This window comes from Mchenga conophoros, linkage group LG4 (genome assembly GCF_057382185.1).
Source record: "Mchenga conophoros isolate Kocher_MC1m ecotype Shallow Benthic linkage group LG4, M_conophoros_male_GT1.1, whole genome shotgun sequence".
In the NCBI taxonomy this organism is placed as follows: Eukaryota; Metazoa; Chordata; class Actinopteri; order Cichliformes; family Cichlidae; genus Mchenga; species Mchenga conophoros.
The window spans coordinates 30,370,111-30,385,625 of NC_140529.1; the positions used below are offsets into that span (position 1 = coordinate 30,370,111).

Sequence of the window (15,515 nt, forward strand, 5' to 3'; positions counted from 1 at the left end):
TAAATCCTTAAGCACACAGTAACATCTATCTGCAAGCCAATTCAGTCATTAGCAGTTGCAATATTTAAATATTTGGTCATGCTTGATGTTTTCCAAATGTAGCCGGAGAGAGTTGTGAAATCGGAGTGAGAGATTTTCTTCTGCTGCTGCTATTTATTGTTTTAGCCCCGTATTTGCCCTACATGTATGTCACAGGAATTTGGCACCCAAGGAAATCCATAGAAATGGGACTACAGCCATTACACAAATTTGCATCGCAGATCTCATGAAGGCATGAAGCTGATTGATTAATAGAGACAGAGCATGCCAAGCCATATCAGGGCTCCCGCACAGGTTAAGTGGTGCTAAGATTGTTTTATATAATCTGTGATTAGGGGATGAGGAAGGAGAGTTTGATCTCTCAGACTTGCTGACCTCCTAATCACAGGGGGTCTTTCGATCCAGCCTGCACCAACAACTTCAATCAGACACACTCTGCGAGTTTAAAACTGGCAGCAGGGAAAAGGAAAAACTAACAGGGAAAGAAATCAATGTTTTTGCATTCCTTTTACAAGAAGAGATATATGGGAATACATAAATGTATATGTATTTGGTATTTATATAGGAATTACTGAATTCTCATGGTGCAATATTCTGCTTTTATAGCTGGTTGATGTAGAACAGGTTCCAGCTGCTTTATATACAATTCAGATGGGTAGTTACACACAGTGTTATCTCTCCTCCAAAGTGTCAGAACACAAGTCCGACGGGTACAAATCATACTCTATATGGTACAATGAGGCTCTTCTAGCCATCACCACAGGCATTTAACTTAGTTCTGATAACTCTGCAGCCAAGTTTAAAAAGTAATTGCTGGCAGTTATGATTTTTATTTGCAAACCCAATAATTAAAACACCCTCATTTAGCGAAAAACGTAGCCATTTCAAAATTCGACATAGTATGAAACCAAAAATGGATGGAAAATTGGAAAGATATTATTTACACGGGATACTTGTCCAGAAAATACAAAGGATTCAAGGTTTTTCTGTAAATTTCCTAGTGCAAAAACTCTCCAGAGTACAACATAATTATCTACATCATCAAAAGCAATTATGGAAGCATAAATTGAATGCATGTCTACACCCCCATTGTCCCTGGCATATTTGTCCCTTGCACAGATAACGCAGCATTAACATTACAATGGAGGGGCAATAATGGAGTTGCCCAGCTGGGGTTAAAGGGACGTGACAATAGGCGTGACAAGCTGCGGTTAGATGCAGCGCACAAAAAAGAAATAAATAATTTTAACCCATTGAAATGTTGTCTTGTAGAGTCAAAAGCCTCACACACATCGTGGTTTAAGATATGAGCTGCCATGACAAGCATAAACAACGTGAACTATACTCAACAGTCTGAAGATGATTTAAATGTTCTATTTATCATCCTGAGATGAGTCATGATAGTAAGTGAGGATAAGTCATAGTAATTAAAAAATAAATGCTGTAAGAACTTCAGTGTAGCAATAGATATACTTTTAGTCCTTTGTGGATGAAAAAAACATGCAAGACGACAGTGATGCTTACTGGGTTAAAGTTTTAGTTTAATCATATAAAGAGGCCATGAGGAAAACCACTGAGCATCATCTTCTTTATAACCGTTTACTTTGAATTTGTGCACTATCCACTTCCAGGTCCAGTCTTTGTATAATGCCTTATGATTTAACAGGTGTAGATATAAAATCTTGCCATAACTTCTAACAATTAACAGCATTAGTCAGAAAATGACATAAAAAACACCAATTATTGATTTGGTTGTAAGCAAAAGAGGAAATATCGTTCATTGTCATTGCCAAAGTCTTCCTGAGACTCTACCTTAGCTAATAGGTTTAAATTTTGGGGCTAAAAATTTGTTACCAGGAGAAGGTTACAAATAACTAATACCATAACTATGAGCCTCCTGCATTCCACGTGTTCATTTTTAATGCATCTATCAAATAAAGACAAAAACTTTCATTATGAGTTGCTCTGTCATAGTGTGTTAAGACCAACATAGGTCAGTCAGATAAGCTGGTTTGTCATTAGCCATAGAAATAGTTTGAGTCGGTTATTTTGCACACTGCCAACAGAAATACTGTTGATGCTGATGAATGAGCACCTTATTCAGTGTTTTAATAACAGTGAAAGAACATTAACAGTTTGCTATCAGAAAGTAGAATTCTTTTGAAGTCTCTTGAGAAATTAATAAATTTTTTTCGTCTTTTTTTTTAAATCAGAGGACCAAATTCTTTAACGGATCCATTAATGAAAGAGTCCCAAACTGCCATTTTCAGACTAATTACAAATGATTGGAGTGTAAATATTCAGACACGCTTCGGTGACTTCAAGTCCACCGACTAATTATTTGTCAGGAGAAGCTGAACATTGCTTCTTTACTTCTTTTTCATCTGCAGTCTGCACAGATAAAATTCAAATGATCAACAGAACCAATAACTATTTAGAAATATTCAATATTTGAGCTTGTCATTGAGAAGTTGGCATTTGTCAGATGGTAAAAACGACTCTAAAATGGATTGTCAAACATCAATTCATCCTCTGATCTAACATCCTTATCCTCAATCAACAAGAAGTGATAAACGTCTCCAAATGCTTGATCCACATTATTATCACGGTCTGCTGCAGTGGCTCATTTTGGGCCCGTTTCCTGAGCTGCAGTCAGCACACCAGGCCTACTTTTCCTCAGCTGAGACATTCTGAGAATCCCTGGCAGCTCATATATCAAGGGAGATCCTCACAGCAGTACTCCTCTTCCTTTTTCAATGCACAGGGTAAGTATTTTAATTAGTTGGCTAATTGTCTAAGTAATTGGAAGACAACTTAGCTCAAAGAGTAATCAATCTCTACAGGGCTACGTTCTATCACATCAAAGGATCTGTAATTAACACTGCAAACCATGGGATGGTCTTTGACTGAGCTCGATAGCATGGGGGCGTATGATCACAGATAAAACAGAGGTTGAGGAGACAGATCTGGGAGGCCTCCGCTGAATATGGAGAGGTGTTATCATTTAGACACAAGCAGATTCAGACCCAAACAGAGGCAGTCAGGCCCTCGTGCAAAGGCTGTGATGCAAGAGTTGCACTCCTTAAACAAAAGGCAGATAAAGCCACTGGCTATTAAATAATGCGTATGTGTTTTCGTGTGTTTGGCTTTCACACATCTGAGCATCGTCGATTCTTTTAAACTCTGGGAAAGCAGTGTTTTTTTCTTTTTTTTGTTGTTGTTGTTGTTGTCAATTTAAAAAAAAAAATCAACCTGAATGTCCAACTGCAAAGCTTGAATGTTCAAACGTGCATCCAACTCCCCCCTTAAATTTCCCCAAAGAATATCTGTTAGCTTGATTTTGACAATAAAATTGGCAATTCATTAAATGTTTTCATATACCGAGTATCAATTTCACTTTGCAGCAAAGCTCACGCTAGGCATTAAAAAAATTATACATTTGGGATGAACAAGACTAATCATGTCTCAGATTCATCCGTTCGAGGCCCCTTAATTTCCCCATTGTGGAAAACAAGACATATAATGAACAATTATACATAAAGTCAATTTCAGTGTTGTGTGGAAGACTTAATTAAAATCACTAATGAAAAAAAAAAGAACTGCTTACAGTGTGGAGGTTTACGTGTCAATTTCAAAATGACTAAATGCTTTGTCTTCGTGGAATGTGATGAAAATGACCCGAATGGCAACACACTCCATTTTTCTGTTTACAAACAATCATCATGAATTTAAATTACCGACCATAACCCCATCCTGTAATTCACTGAGAAAAGAAGTTGGCATAATTGGGAAAATTGTGGAAGGAAACAGCAGCTAAACATCAATACCATTATATTATTGTGGAACAGCGTCTCATACTATCAATTAACAAATGCATTCAAAATGCAGAAATGACTGTCATGCTTGTGGCAGCAGCCTAAAAAGGATAATTATGATGAAACATCCAAAGGAGAGCAGTCATTGGAAGACATGATATTCCCTGAAGTGATCCCCTCCCCCCCTCCAGCCCTGCACCCCCTGCCACAAGGCACAATTCACACAGTGGTACTGACAGATTGACAAATAAGGTTAATAAGTACTTTCCACCCCTCCTAAAGGCTAATCAAATATTAATCCTTGAGGTGTGGTCAGCAGAAAAAAAATACAACAAACAATTGGTAGAGCGGAATTGATCGAATTGATTCTCTCGCGTAATGCTTGGGGCCGGGGAGGAAGAAGAAGAAGAAGAGGAGGAGGAGGACGAGGTGGGAGGGGTGGAGTTGAGTTGGAACTGTAGGAATTCATTTCAGGCTGAGAATGGACAAATATTTGGATATAAGCGCTTAAAGCAATTTCAATTTTTAATCCATCTCCACGTTCTGGTGGCTCTGTGGGCGCAGTTTATACGCAGCACGCTTGCAGTATTGGGTGGGTGTGAAAGTGGCTCATGACCCCCCACCCACACACAACAAGCCCTTCCCAAACCCTCTACATGTACACACACACCTACGCCTGAAAAACACTGGTTTTTATGTGATTCTGTACTCCATGCAATGGGGATGCAATTGAAAACTCTCCTTAGCGTCTATTTTTAAAACAAACAAAATGAACACAGGTTTTCAAACATGAAAATCCACATTTATATGACTTTGAGTGTAACCTTGTTCACAAAAGGGTGAGGGTCAAAAACCTGGAACCAATAAAAAAACAAACAAACTAAAACAAACCATACTATTGGTGACAAATTTGAATTTTACACAAATCTCTTCCCCCCCTTCCTTGAACAGTTGTCACTAATCGGAAGCCTCGGGACATCTCGAGGCCTGGTGGACCATGTGAGCAGAGCCACACACACTCATGCTCTGATAGGGCAAAATTGGATCCAGTGAGAATGCAAAGAAGCTTATCAACCAACACTTCCAGGCAGTGCTCTCTGCAAGAGCATATGTCAACATCATTTATTAGATGTGGCCAGGGACTAAATTATGTATGATCACAAAACGAAAAAAGAAAAAAAAGTGGGGCGTGGGGGGGGGGGGGGGGGGGGGTAGGATCACACGCAGCAGGTGGATAGAATAATATTTGCAGGGAATATGAAATTATTAATAGAGGCCCTTAAGGGAGAATATTTGTTAACATTAACCGGTGAGTCATTTGTAATGCTTGGAGTCTGTAATTAATCATATTGGACATTTCAAAATCATATATAGACTTAAGTGAATGTTTTACTCACTCTGTTTTTAGAGAAGCAATCCATATTATTATTGTCACATATTCTTCTATATTAATATGTACTGAAAATTGTGCCTTTTCAAATAACATCCACTAAATTATATTTTTTTTTAAAGCTGCTTTAAAAAAAAAAACTGTTAACTGTATTTCCTTCATTCCAGCCAAACATATACTAAGTAGCTTTAATATTGCCAGATGAGCAATATCTCAAGCAAAATACTCTTCAGAGATACTATGTAATTGACTCCACATCTAACAGTATGGAACAAATCCCACTAGCAGAGGGAGTTGACAAATTGCATTAAAAACACTCAATTGGGCCAGGATTGGATAGAAGCTCATGTTCCTCCTTATCCCATTAAACATGAAACAGTTTAATCTCTAAAACTTGCTGACATACCAGGGAAACGCTTAAGCGTGCAGCTTGTATTTGATTTGCAGAAAAAAGTCAAGATACAACAACATGAACTACTGTACGCGTCTGTATGCGCGTAACACATGTAGACATAAGCAGAATTTACACTTGCCTCAACATAGAAACTGCATTATTTTAATCAACATCAATTACAGCGTCATTTAGCAGCACCGGAACAGCAAAACCATACGCACGCACATTATTTGTTTCAGCCTCCTCAAAGTGAGCAATATTAAAGAGACTCAAACTGTCAAATCATCCAAGTTTTTTTTTCTTCAATAGCTTACCCGATTTGAACATGTTCTGCTTCTTTTCATGACATGTAAACAGGTTTTGACATGGGTCTAGTTAAATGTGTAAGACATGCTGAAAAAAAGGAAAGGGAAATGCCTGAGAAAAAAAAACTCCAAACCTGTCAACACACAGTACCTGCTTTAAATCTGTTCCCCATTTCAGGCAATCTGTGGGAACCAGGCCTGTGGAGTCTAATCCTGTTTTCATCCGTACCCCTTCAACACCCCCCTCATCTGTATCACACTTTCAATTCCACTTGCTGGTGCCTTTGTGCGATTTTCATTTGATCTAGCTTTTAAAATTCTAAATCTATTCAAGGTTTTTTTAGTTGGATTCACGCTGTTGCCGTGAAGCCCTATTTATGTTCTAGATTTGGAATTGCAAATCAAGAGTGTGTGATTTAGGGGGAATGGGAGTCCAAAATTCCCCGGCATCACCTTTTATGATGCCGTAGGTTTAAAATGTTAACAAGGGTGTTTTACCAAGCTGATTTGTGCAGTATCAGTCTGTCTCTGGCAGACAAGCCTTTCAGACAATAATCATGGTAAACCTACACTTATTTACAGAGTATGGTAGTTTGAGTCACAGTTTAATTCAAAGGTCTGGACACAACCTGTGTTCCATAGTTATGGCATATAAAATGTGTGATTATGCTTTTTTTTTCTCTTTTTTTTTTACACCGGTGCACAAAAACAACAGCTAATGTTATACAAATTATTTTTTGGTCTGTTTATTATTATTACTATTATTATAATTATATTATAATGCAGCATTTCAAATATGAATACTACCAGAAATATCAGGCTGTAGTTAAAACTACATTTACAGTTCTTTATTAGTGATGCTCAGATTTATAATCATACTGTACGTACTGTATTTTATTTTTTGCAATACTTAATAATGCTGCATCTCCTTGACTAGATATATCAAACCTGCAGGTTACAGATATGAATACTGAGGTGCCTGAAAAATGTTAAACCGCTGTATAGAGTCATTGTTATGGTGTACTTCTCTTCAAATGTCTGATTAATGTTGTCTCCAAAGTCTCAACAAGATGTCACATTTGCCAGGCTGGGTTTCAACAATGAAACAAAACCAGGAAGTAAACCCAGTCAGTATAAATAGATGACAACTGACTGCTGAAAAATAAAAGTGTCATTCCGAATAGTACTGTCTTTAGGAAGAAAAACATCTACGTGTACAATAATCTTTGTACACGTAGAAACCTTTGAATCGCAGACATCTAAATCCAGTTTCTATGCAAAAATATAACAGCATCAAGAATACATGAGACAAAAACATTAGCATCCATAAAAGGATAAAGTTCGGATTGATTTTCTCTCACACCATTATAGTGATACCAATGGAACAATATCAGTATCAATATCAACCAAATTACCGGTAATGACTTCCCTACTGTGAAAGAGCTCTTGCCTGTATTGTACTTCTGTCTATTCACCGTCTATAAAAAGTAGTGAGGAAACAAACTTTGGATCTATCGAATAAATTCCTGTGAACAATTTATGCAACGAAATTTAATATTGCTGCAGACTCTCATCCGCTCTGCAAATAAATGGTTACTTCTGCACTCAGATATGACTCTAAAGAGCACATCACAGAGAAGCCACAATCGGTCGATTCATATTCCCGAATCACAGACATTAACATTCAAAAAAGATACACTTGGTTGTTTTTCAAATGTCAAGGCATAATAAACAAGGAAATATTTTTTATGTGTATGTTTGTGCTCAGCACTATGTTGCTTATCTGCTTTAGTAAGCACGTGTGAACCTTTGATGATCACTTTTCAGCCAATGTTTGTTTTGGAGTAAGTTGTAACTGATAATCGTTTTACGGTAAAACAGTGTATCGGCTTATCAGAGAATAATATTGCCCCACTTGATGCCCAGTCAGGGATTTAGGTGAGCATTATGAACTCAGCTATAACAAGTCCCGCTTCCTGTGATTATCTGACACAAGGTGCTGACAGACACTCACTGTTGACATTTCTGTTCATATTGGCAGTGAAAAAGACAGCAATAGCAGAGACTTACAGCGCTTACAAGGCTCTAACAGTTGTATTTTCTCTTTGTAGGCCTGTGTTGTGGGACTTGGCGTATCATCTGCAACTGAATGAGCTGTGCTACTGACCTGTCGTGACAGACCAGGATTGTACATTAGGGCTGTTTTCTCTTTGTCATCACAGTTGTGTGGTCAGGCCTGACACCTGGAACAGCTGAAACATCACAAATGCAAAATGTAAAAGCCCCATTGTAGAGCTGCATGTCAAAAAGTAGTATGTGTAATGGATAGAGGGTCACAATGTCAGCGTTTTTTTTATGTTGTGGTCGGATCCTAACCTGATTGGTTTCTGTTAGAAGTTATTATTAGAATAGCACAGACCCTACTTACCATAAAATAACAGGTGAGGTTAATGGCAAATGATTTGTTGCATTAAAACCACAGTTTTTGCATTTCCATCGCTTTTTTTGCCCTAATGGATTTTATTTTTACTGAATATTATCTGAAAGCATACATAATTCTGTGTGGAAGCAAATCTGTGTTTCATGAATACAAAGCAATATTAAAAGCACAACTTAAGAGACTATGAATAGATAATTTTGTATTACTAAAAACCAAAAATGCACAATTAAGACCATTTTTCCACACCTCCTGTATGGTAGCATAGTCGATAATGTATTATAGTTTATGCTGAAATAAATTTTGGGTTTGATCCAACATGTAACAAATCCAACAAGTAACATTGGGTTTAGTTGGTACACTACATTTTTATGTACAAGACCATCAATGATGGTCAAGTATCCAAAAACACATATTTTATATATACATTACTCTGAAAGTTCACCCTTATTGCTTCTAGAGGAATTAAGAGGGTATGCGGCAGCCAAGTGCTGCTAATCAAATGTACTTGATTAACAAGTGTGAGCACCGTTTATAAAAACAGCTTCCTGGTGTGGAACATTCAGGGTGTGTTAACAGCAGAGATGGGCAGTAACGCGTTACTTGAAATGCGTTAATGTAATCTGATTACTTTTTCAAGTAATGAGTAAAGTAAGGGATTACTATTGCAAAAACGGTAATTAAATTACCGTTACATTCCTGTAGGAACGCTGCGTTACTGTCTCATGACAGTGATGTAGGCGAGTGCGCCGTTGGTGACAACAGCTGTGTGCAGATCAACAATGGATAATATATCGAGTGCGGGAGAGAGTATGAGCGTGCAGCGTTTAAAGCGTGGAAGTACTGACCTTACTTTAAGTTTGATTCCATAAAAAGTGACAAAAACATTAGCATCCATTGTGCGTGGGAAGAAAACTTCTTTTTACAGCGAAAAAAAACCCTAAACTTCCAAGCAAGCACCTGAGTGCGCAACAATGTAATGGGAAATTCACAGAGAAACTCTCGGATTCTTACACTGACCGCTGCGGCACACCTGCACCAGGGTAAACCTCCGCCTACCCTACTCCTGCTTTACAGGTGAAAATAGAGCAAAAGGACCGCTGAGTCTTTGACTTTATTTATTTTCTGCTGTGTTTTACTTGCATCTATTTGAAAGAGTGAGTGTAAACACACAAAAAAAATATTTTATGTGCTGGAATGTGCAGAAAATAGGTTTAAATATTAAACAAATTTCTTCCAGTCAGAGAATGTTGCATATAATTACATTTCTGCTTGATGCATAAAGTTAAAAGATTAAAACTGATAAAACAAGTTTTAAAAAGAGACTTTTCCATTTGATTACATTTTGTATGATGGATTATGCAGAAAAAGTAGAATTGGGCTGAAAGATCTATCGCTTTATCACCTATTCAGGTTGTAAATCGTGTTTTTAAAATCAGTAAAGTAACGGGATTACTTTTTGGGGGAAGTAATCAGTAATTAGTTACGGATTACTTTTTTCAACTAACTTGACCAACACTGGTTAACAGAATGCCTACATTTTCCCGGGAGTGAATGTCCCAGGAAATTCACATCAAGGATCAATGAAAGATAAATTCCAAAAAACTCATGTGACAACACTTGTAATTCAAACAACTTGCAGGTCAAGCTTTTTCCTTGACCTTTGACTATACAAGCCCTGTCTACAGTACAGCCTTGATGACTGTGATGACGGCCACGACCCAAAACGTGTTGGCCAAGTGATAAAACTTTTCTCAGTGCACCTTGGAAGTAGCTGACGTTGTGCCAGAAGTTGTGTTTGGAGAAGTTCACAGTAAGAGACATATCAGCACAAACACGACATAGGGTTTGTTTTGCAGCCACAGGACCTGAGTACCTTACGGTCACTGAGTTGATCACAAACTCCTCTGTATACCAAAGTATTCTAGAGTCAAGTTAGCAGAGACAACGTCTGGCTGAAACGACATCATTCACCGAAACAATGATCCCAACCACACCAGCAAATCTACAACAGAGTGGAAAAAGAATCAATGCTGCAATGGCTCAGTCAAAGACCAGACCTTAACTTGACTGAAATGCTATGTATAACTGAATGCTTGTAAACCTCAATGTGTTGAACCAATCTTGTAAAGAAGAGTAAACCAAAATTCTCCATAATGATGTGAGGAAACTGATAGTCATGCAGAAAATTATTACTTCACCTTTTTGCTGCTAAATCTGGTTCTACAAGTTACTGAATGATGGGGGTACTTGGGTAGTTTGCTGTAAAGTTGCCAAGCTTTGCTTCTCTGTCTGAAGGTCTACTCTTAGTATGTAAGCAACTAATTTACCACTAAGAAAAATAGTATTTAAAAAAAAAAGGTCGCTCCAGCAAGAGTAAGTGAATAAGCGAAGAATTATTTTTAAACATGTAATTGGCAACCATAATGGCTACTTAGAGCATCAGGACAACATGGATGCTTCTTCAAGAAGAACTCATTAATAGGATATTATGGTCTAAATGGTCATTGAATCTTCCATATTTTTGACTCATTTTATAATCTCGTTTCTTCTCATTAATAGCAATACACTGTACATACCACAGACTCAACATCAATAATATAACGGGACTTTACTGCCTCCTATAATCTCATCGGCTCACAACCCAGATGACATACAACAGAATTTGTTGCCTTCTGATAAAGCATCAATATTAATTACATGTATTTATTAGATTTTAATATTTATAAAAGCCTATTAATATTGATATATGGTTCATAAATAGATACTTCAATTCCTGTGATATGCATCTATATGTCCACTATAGTGCAGTCACCAAGATTTATCTCTAAAGCACATACAGTAATGATTGTGGCACTAGCTTTTCCCATGACATTTAGAGGTTAATTTGCACTGGTTTCATGGTCATTTATCGATGGAGGGTTCAGAAATTAGCATTCACCACGCTTCTTATTGACAGAAGTGTTTAATAACCCATCAAATCAAATGGGATAGCGAGCCAGGAAGTGCTTCTCCACCGAGAAAATATGGTCTATTCAAACCACATGCATGTTTAGTTAAAAGCGTAGCCTGCTGATGTTGGATGTTAAGACATAAAAGTTTCTGTGTAGAATAAATTTTAATGTAACACGGGAAGCTATAAGACTGATTCTTTCAAGGGAAGAGATAAATATTCTTTTGGAAGTATGCCGTATGTGTGGAGAGATTTGCAGATGACACACCTGCATGAGATGCTTCGATCCAGATGGACCTGGTCAGTCTAGTGGAGACAGATGAGACAAGCGGAAGGAGAGGCTTCTTGTTCTCGCCACAGGTTTCCCTTTATTCTGACAGATTTACAGCATTACTCAATCTTTTATATCTGTTTTCACCTTCTGCTAGGCACATTCTGTTTGAGATTTACAGTCTTTCTTCTCACTTCCTTTCACAGCCCTATTCCCAAACTTTGTCACATTCCTGTGAGTAAGAGTGAAATTGTTTACCTGTGTGGTTGAATGAAGGACAATTTTCTATTTCAGGGGCTGCAGAGGAAGCATTGTGGGTTGTGGAACAACATAGCATGTTCACAAACATGTATTTTATTCATCAGACAAAAGTGCTCGTACTAGCTGGAATGCCAAAGCAAATCATGCACATTTTTGTCTAGGAAATTAGTTCACGCCTAGGAAATGCACTGCACATAATTTCTCTGATCTCCTTTAGAATTACTAGCTTTTTCCTCCACTCTTATCTTGCTCTAACCACTGTTTGCTCGAATGTGTATAATTTCACATCCGCAGATTCACACGGCATGTCACTAACTCAGAGTGAAATATACTTATGTTCAAAGGAGTCCTAATGTGGATTGATGGGTGGGCCTTCAGTAGCCTCAGAGCCGTTGACACACAGCTGTCTTTGCTATAAATCTTACAAATCCACAAAAAAAGTCTCTTGAGACGCCTTTGAGTGCTAAATTACTTCAGCTCTGAAAGAAAGTGTAGCACGAATCTTCCTGTATACACAATTACTGAGCAAATCATTTTAGTCCAATAGAGTTACCCCGTCCTATCACAAAGCAGCTCTTTCATGTTACGCGTATGTGACCAAATGTAAATAAGTAAACAAATCTGACTTCTAATGTGTAGTCGCTGGACAAGGTTAATCCTGCAGGTTAATAAATACAACATATTCCCCCTCTTAATAGCACACACGTCCATGTCAGAGTTCCTTTATCTACAAGCCTTGTCTTTGACTCTATTATATAATTATATCATTGCATTTGTCATTGGGTTTCACCCTTGGGGTGAAGAACAAATTAAAGGACTATGAGTATGTTAGCTTTATATAAGCAGAACGTCGGCTACACAAACCATAACAAAAGTTCATATTTTCGGTGTAATGAATGTTACATTATTTATGCTATGAATTATGGATGAACTTCTGCAGACCTATGCAGCCCTGACTGGGATGGCTTGTAATCAATCCTTGTCTGATGGACCTCTCCGACAAACATTTATTAGTGGTTACTCTTTCAAGTCTGTCTGGAAAAACCTCGCAGAACAATAATTATTACTACGATTACTCTTTTTACCTGCACTCAAGGTGTATATTACACTACTATTTGCAGAAAAAGTAATGCTGTGAATAAATATTAAGATATTGTTAGTGTGATAATTTGAAGATTGTGGCAACAGAGATTAAGCAGCTCACTGGTTCAGTGTCATTGAAAAGCTTATTGAAGCAGACTGTTAATACTACTCGCAAAATACTAAAGAGAATGCACGTTAAATGACAGCATCCTTTGAATTAATACACTTTGTAACTTCACAGGCAGCGATATAAGCACTGAGCTGAGATCGGAAAGAAACATTATTCATGGTGTTTTTCATCCTAACTCTACTTTATTAGCTTATTTGATTCCCCATTCTCCTCATAGTTGATTCAATACATTTCCTATTTGCATAAAACTGTCCGGTAAGATTATCTTCACTTATTCGATCTATCCTAAGAGTCACCTTGTTCAGGATCTTATATGAATAATGAGATTTTAAATTGGAAGACACTCACACAGAGAATAAGGCATTTACAGTTAATTCATCTCATTGAGTTACATTGCTTAGAGGTATTGGAGGGTTTAGATTTTCATTCAAGCATCATATTTAACAGTGTCTGCTTCCCCCACTTTACTGGCATTGAAATTTAAATGGCCCGAGCCTGACAGATCCAATATTGCGACCCACTGTTGCTATTTTCCTGGGAGCAAATATATTGTCAAAATCCGTATATTGAGAGAATGAGAAGGCACAAAAAAAGAGTGATCACATAAAAGTCTCACCTTTGTGGTCTCCCCCCTTTTTTAAACAAATATTTAAAAGGAAAAAAGTACTTTTTATTTGCCTATCTATAAGGACCTATACATATCTAAATATTGCAGGAATTATTCCAGCATTTTTTTTTTAAAATAATGTAATGTTTTCTTGAGAATACACATTTGTACATTAGCATCACATACTCATAGTGATTTGACAGAGAAAGAGACAGAGAATGAGAGAGAGGGAAAGAGCAAGGGGGGGTGGGGGGGTTAATTGGCTTTTTATGACTCCAATTAAATAACATTATGCATATACTGGCTTAACGGCTTATATGTGGCCTCCATTAACAATGTCCTCTTGATTGGTTCTTGGGCTTAAGGTCTCCTCCAACTCAGGCTTGTCATAGTGTTAAAATCCATATGTGCAGAAAACGCTTGTGACAGGGATTTTATATATTTATATATTTATATACATGTGTGAATAACTTAAAAGAAACACCAGAAATCTTTAAAATATCAATGACATTATCTCTACTAAACACAACCTGCAACAAGAACACTTCAAATGTTCACTGTCTGAGATGACAATTGAATCAAATAAATCTCATCATTAAGGCCTTAGTGCGTTATCTTGAAAGCAAAAGAGAGAGAAAGAAAACAAGCATGTGCCTGTCCTGAAGCGGAGCTCCTGAGGTGTTAACTAATCTCTGGTGGCCAGTCTATGCAGTGCCTCCTCTAATTGCTCCCTGTATTTCAGTCTGGTGTGAGAGCAGCCATTGTAGCGAGCGCCCAGTCAGCCCCCAGAGGTCTCACACCTTCATTATCACTCTTTATTGCAGAACCTTATACGGGCACTCGGCACCAAACAGCCTGCCCGTTAAAAATAGAGCCTTCTCCTCTTCTCTCCTTTTGGTGGTTTCAGTTTTAATTACTAACACAGAGCCAAAGCCAGAGTCCTCAGCAGGCCTGGCGTTTTTGTTCACTAATTAAAGCGAGGATGGAGTTTATTGAAGGGACCCTGACTCTGCTCTCTCATCTATTATTAAGAGGGCAGGACAAATCATTTTCAAATTTATATGCTGAAACCTGTCCAGGGACAGGCAAGGGGCAGCAAAGGTTGGAGAAAGGTGGGGTGAAACGGTGCCGAGCACAAGGGAAGGTGGCTGAGACGCTGTATATGTGGAGGGTGGAGGATATCCTTGAGAAGGAGCATTGATGCAGAAAATCAGCTGTTGTATAACACAACACGAAGAAAGGAGGTGCAATAGATTAATGCTAACTGCTTTTTGTGAGCAAAGTTTCTGTGATGCATTTTGCCTTAATTTTGATCATTAAGGGATGAGAGACCTGCACCAATAGTATTAGCAAAGATAATGGCATTGATTGGAGGACCCCCTCTGTGTGCTCTGTGTAAACAGTGGGCATAAATACCAAAACAGCAGGGTGGTAATGTAGGAGCACAATGTCCAGCCAGATTGATGTTCTCGGCGATTCACTAACCTCCTCTGTCTAACATTCTTAATTGTCTAAACAGCCCCGACCCTGACAGCTGCACAGGTACCTCAATGAAGGAACAACAAGACAAGGATCGGACCAGGGAGATGAGGCAGGACAGCTGGCAACAAAATGCTAAATAGAGCAGATGAGACACTGTACACAACTAGTCTTTACACGCTCAATTTTATGAGAAATAAAGTGTTTTTACACAAACATATATAAGTAATGTTGCATTTTAAAAAACTGATATAATATGAGGATAAATGCTACATTGCTTTGCAGATATACAGCTGCTTTAAAATCCTGCAACACTCACTTCTTGCCCAAAATTGTTGAACATGACATAAA

The 15,515-nt window shown here is 37.9% G+C and overlaps 1 long non-coding RNA gene across 1 annotated transcript in view; it reads left to right on the forward strand.

The window, feature by feature from the left end:
- Positions 1-8,449, forward strand: part of LOC146576434 (uncharacterized) — a 107,087-nt gene extending 98,638 nt beyond the window's left edge. The window contains exon 4 of the long non-coding RNA XR_014892250.1: positions 8,055-8,449. This is a non-coding gene — a long non-coding RNA (uncharacterized LOC146576434). The remainder of the gene's footprint in view (positions 1-8,054) is intronic.
- Positions 8,450-15,515: the final 7,066 nt, after the last annotated feature.